This window comes from Cervus elaphus, chromosome 21, assembly GCF_910594005.1.
Source record: "Cervus elaphus chromosome 21, mCerEla1.1, whole genome shotgun sequence".
Taxonomy (NCBI): domain Eukaryota; kingdom Metazoa; phylum Chordata; class Mammalia; order Artiodactyla; family Cervidae; genus Cervus; species Cervus elaphus.
In genome coordinates, this window is record NC_057835.1 from 27,436,538 (window position 1) to 27,442,537 (window position 6,000).

Below are 6,000 nucleotides of genomic sequence, written 5' to 3' on the forward strand. Positions count from 1 at the left end.
AAGGAAACCCTAAAGATATGTATGTTTTGTCCTAAACTTGAGGCCAGGCCAGTCAAGGAACATAGGATCATCGATGTTCTCAATCTCACATTTCAATTTTTTTTTTTTAAATTAGACCTTTCAAAAATGTTTATTTGTGTATGTGTTTATTTATTGCTGTGCTGGGTCTTTGCTGCTGCATGAGCTCTTCTCTCAAAAAATTTTTTTGACCAAATGTTCAACACTTTAAAAATCAAACAAAGGTGATGTTATGCCAAAAATCTAGGGAAGCAATTACATTTTAACTTACAAATTGTTGGTTATGTGGAATCTAGCTGGAATCCCTCAGCTTTTATTTCCAGTACAAGCAATTTGGAAATTGTTTGCTTCATATGATTTGTATTTTTTGACAGTCTTGCTTCCCAGTTAGACTTTAAGCCTTTATAGGACACGAGTCTCATCTTATACTAGTTTATGTCCAGGTGCCTGCAAAATGACCAGTGAAATTTTCTTAAAGAGACTATGTCTTGAGTCAGAGAAGCTTTTCTCTTCCTTTAGGATAGGAAAGGCGCTGGTTCATAGTGCCCTGTGAGAGCTGACTGTTAAATTTTCAAGAATTTCTCGAACCAACTGGTATTGGGTCAGTAGCTTGAAAATTGACCACGGTGGGAATATTTACGCTTAAAAAAAAAAAAAAGGCAAAAACTAAAAATCACTCTCCATCCCAAGAGTCAGCGGCTAACCATCTACATAGATATCACTGGCTTGGAGACTCCTTGAGAATATAATAGATTTAAGTCAAATCATTCTACTTTATATAAACACAGTTGGGAAAAATGTCTGCTTATAATGTTGAAGCAAATTAAAATCTCCTATTTCAATGAAAATTTGTTTCAACTATTTCCACTTACTTTCTTCTTTAAAAGAAGGCATCTTTAGTGAAATAATTCTTTCAAAATAACTTGGGTATACTTTAAGACAGTTTCATTAGGAGTAGTAACAGGACTCATAAATTAAACCACAATAATGGTTTCGTTATAGCAGGGATTGAACCTGTTCTATAGAACAGTTTATTGTTGATTAATTTCCAGATATACATCTCTATGCTGCTCCAAGGAGAGTCATTTTTGTTAAGAGCTATTTGTTATCCTTGTTTATTATCCCCTCTTCTAATTCTCATCCTAGCTCCTTGTCAGAGAAAATGGACAAATCTTCATTTCTTTTTTTTTTTCCCCTAAAGACCTAAAATCCTCCTCAGAAAGTATTGAGACTGTGTTTCTGGAGACTTTAGTGGTAAGTCCTATTGTTGATAGACCATATGATCCTGCTGGAATTAATTGATCTAGAATATAATGTTACCTTCATCAAAAATAGAAAGTTCCTGGTGGCTCAGATGGTTAAGAGTCTGCCTGCTATGCAGGAGACTCGGGTTTGGTCCCTGGGTGGGGAAGATCCACTGAAGAAGGAAATGGCAATCCACTTCATGTGAGAAATCCATGAAGTGAGGAGCCTGGCAGGCTACAGTCCAGTGGGTCGCAAAGAGCTGGACTCAACTGAGCAACTAACACTTTCACTTTCAACATATTTTCAGAGGAATTGATTGCTGGTATTCTCACACTAAAAGAATGGTTGAAGGAATGCCTCTAAAAAAGAGATGAAATGATAAAAGAAGAAATTTTGAGTCAAGAAGGATGAAAATCTGGAAAGAGAAAAAAATAAGAATAAATAGACTTCTCTTGAATTTTTTAATTGTGTTTGACAGTTTTAGCCAAATTATAACACTAATGTAGCTCTCAATATATGTATATACAAGAAATATAAGTGGGAAGGGAACATAAATGAAGATAAGTTTTCTATGCCTTATTCAAATCGGCTAAATATCAATACTGAAAAGCTCTGATGTTATGAATATTTATAATGTATACCTACAGAAGGGTTTCCTAGGCAGTGAACTGATAAAGACTCTGCCTGCAACGCAGGAGATGCAGGAGTCATTGACTGGATCCCTGGGTCAGGAAGATCCCCGGGAGAAACCACCAAAAGACCTATTGGACGAAACATATTCAGAAGTACTAAAAACAAAATGAAATACATAAACAGAAAAACTGTTTATGTAACTCAAGAAAAAAAAAATGGAAATAAAACAGAGAAAGCAGAAACACAGAGAGGAAACAGAAAACAAAAAGTAAAATGGTAGACTTGGCCTTTAACATTTCAATAATTACATGAAATAAGAAATGGTCTAAATGAACCAATTAAAAGAGAGATATTGTCAAAGTGGATAAAAAGAACAAGACCCAACTCAATGCTGTCTACAAGAAAGTCATTTCAAATGGAATTCTAGGCTGGAAGTAAAAAGATGGAAAAAGGCTTACCAAGCAGGCAATAATTTAAAAAGAAATCCTAGGAGCTATATTAATATCACATCCCATTTATAGACATCAGAGAAAGAAAACTGCCAGGGACGGAGGGGACATTATGTAATGATAAAAGTGCCAACCCACCACAGAGACTTTGCAGTCCCACAGATCTATGCATTCCAACAACAGAGCTGAAAGATATGTGAAGCACAGGCTGAAAAAGACAACAGGAGAAATAAGAAAAAAAAACAAAAACAGTTACAGAGACTTCAGCCCCTCTCAGCAACAAAAGGAGTAGTCAGACATAAAAGCAGCAGGGGGACAGAACTCAACAACACCATCTAACAACAGAATCTGAACATTTATAGAACAGAAGCAGAATATGCATCCTGTCAAGGGCCCACAAAACATAAACTAAGAAACTAAAAGCTGCCAACCTAGAATCTGAACTTGGCAGAATTATATTTAAAAAGAAAAGGCAAAATAGAGACATTTCAGATCTACAAAACCTGAAAGAAATCATCAACAGGAAAATTGTGATACAAGAAAGAATTTAACACCAGAAACATAATACAAACTGCAATACAAAAAAACATTAAAAGAGGAACAAGATGGTGGAGGAGTAGGTGGACATGGAGTACATCTCTCTCCATGGATACATCAGGAATACACCTTCAGACACTGAAGTGCATGCAGAACACCAGCTGAGAACAGAGAGGAGTACCTGACCAGCAGAAAAGAATATACAGACCCAGGCAAAGCTCAGTAGGAGGAAGGAACTAGGGGGGAAAATAGGAGTGTTAGTAGGACTGGACCTGCCCTCAGCGGGTGGGGGAACTGAAGCAGGGTTCCGAGCCCCACATTGGGGTAACTGTCTGAATCAGAAGAAGCATTTAAGGCTGAGACTGAAACAGCTGATCTGTGGCAGCCTAAATGGAATGAGAATCAACCAGTCTTTGCAGCAGCCATACATACCCCAGATGGTGCAGTGTCTGGGAGCTGGTTTAGGGGTTGTGGAGCCATCCCTGGACGATGGCTGCTGTTGACTGTGGAGAGACAGATCAAGGGAATGTGAGGGAGGAGATTGTGGCGGGAAATGCCTGTGGAGGAAAGCTGGGCAGCCATGGAAGCAAGGCAATACTGCTGAGTCATGCATAAGGGATGGAGCCATCACCATAGCCTCTCTCCCCCCAACACGTCAGCACTGGCAACTGAACAATAGAGAGACTGGCCCATCAAATGCCTGATACACTAAACTACTAAACTGAGTAGGACCCCAAACGGGGGCTTCTATGTGCCTGATGCGCTGAAAAACAGAGAAGGACCCCAGGCAAGGAAGTCCTCTAAGTGCCTGAATGGGCAGACCTACAGAGAAAGACTGGCCAAAGAGGCCTTCTGATGGCCAGCTACAAGAGGCTGGAAAAAAGACTCTGATAGGGCCATAACTCCTGGGGCGGAGGCAGTCCATGTCCCTGCACATTTGTTGCAGCCAGGGTCCCCACAAGCCATGCAGTTGCATCACCTTCATGCTCAACTCTCATCAGGGCAGAGCTGCCACAGGCAAAAAAAAATCTTGTGCCTATGCACACAGGGTCGCTTCCATAGTGTCCGACTCTTTGCAACCCTGTAGACTGTGGCCAGCCAGGCTTCTCTGTCAGAGAGGGGTTTCTCCAGGCGAGAATACTGGACCGTATGGGTCTATACTGGTTGCCACACCCTTCTAGAGCAGTATATTTCCTGCTGCCCTAGCCACCAACTCCCCTAAGTACCTGGTGCTGCCAGAAACCCTGCGACCCAAGCAGCTGCACCACCTCCACACCTGGCCCTCACAGGGGCAAACTCAAGTCCTCCAGGGCAGCCTCAGGAGCAAACCCCAGTGGATGACCCACATGCAGAGGTGGAAATAAAACCACAGTTGAAACCCAGGAGCAGTGTGACTAAGGAAGAAGACCCAAAACCCTCCCACCAGCTGTACAAGCTTCAGATTAAATCCACACGATAAACTAGGCAGACTCTGTATCCGTGAGATATGTGAGATATATAAAAGGTCATTGAGAGCTCCCACAAAAGAAAACGCGCTAGTTCTGATAGCTGTGGACATTGGAGGCAAGAACACAGAGGAGTAGGACCAGATTAGAATCTCAGGTGCCCCCACAGCAGGTCCAGAGATCAATACAGTGTTGGAGGGCATCCTTGGGAGGTGAAGTGGACTGTGACTCCCCAGTGAGGGAAAGGACTCTGATAGCAGTGACTCAAGAAAAACATTTATTATTCTTATGTTTTGACTTGTTCTGTAGATTCTTTGGATGTTTTTCCTCCCCCCTCCTTTCCCTTCTTTGTTGTAGTTGTCAACTTTTTGGCACTATGAAATCTAATTAAGCTTTTGGGCTTTTTTTTTTCTGTTTTTTTTCTCAGTCACATTTTTTACTGTTGTTATAAACCTCTGCCTCTATGTTGGGCTTTTGCAGTTCTGGGAATTTTGTTGTTGTTGTTGTTTTTCTTTTCTCTCCCTTTAATTTTAATTTTTTAAACCTATTATCAGTTTTTCTACATTTATTCCTTTGTTTGCTTTTCCTACTGTTCTTTTTTCTTGCAGTTAATCTTTAATGTATATAAATCTTCTTTATCTAACTCTATTTAACTTTGCTACCTATTCTTTCTTTCTTTCCTTTCCTCTCAACATATTTGTTAGTTTTATTTTCATTGCTTTATTCCCCAATTGGCAACTTACTTTAGTTCTGTTTTCAGTTTGTGTTTTAGTTAGTTTTGTTCTGGTAAATACAATTTTTGGTTTCCTTTGTTCTCCAGGTCAATCTATTGTACTGTATTTTTGTTGGACTGTTTTGATTTTGCTTATGGGTATATATGTATATGTGCATATTCAGTCACACTTTTTATTGTTGTTATAAACCTCCGCATCTACAGTGGGCTTTTGTAGTTCTGTGGAGTTTTCCTTTTTTTTTTTTTTTCTTTTTTCTTTCTTCTTCCATTTTTTTCTCTTCTTTATAATTTTAACTTTTAATTTTTTTAGACCTAGTATATTTTTTCTACATTTATTCCTTTGCTACTGCTCTTTTCCCCTTGCAGTTAATCTTTAATGTATATAAATCTTCTTCATCTACCTGTATTTAACTTTGAGTACCTATTCTTTCTTTCCTTTCCTCTCAACATATTTGTTAGTTTTGTTTCCATTGCTTTATTCTGGCACCTTGCTTTAGTTTTGTTTTCCAGTTTGTGCTTTACTTAGTTTTGTTCTTAGGTGGTAAATACAATTTTTGATTTCCTTTGTTCATCTGTTCAATCTATTGTACTTCATTTTTGTTGATCTGTTTTGACTTTGCTCATGGGTGTATATGTATATGTGTATATTCCATTATTTTAATATTATTTGCCTGATTTTGTAACTGCCATTTGTCTGGGGTTCATCTTTGGCTTCTAGTTTTTGGATATTTATTTTAATCTCACTTAACGCCATAAAAAACCACTTGTGGAATCTTCATTCCTGACCAGCGATCAAGCCCTGAGCCTTTGGAGTGGGAGCACTGACTCCAAGACCCTAGACTATCAGAGAAATAACTTGAGGAGGTATCAAATAGTGAGAACTCACACAAAGGAAACCACTGGAATACAAGATCTGGCATCATCCAACCACCAATAGCAC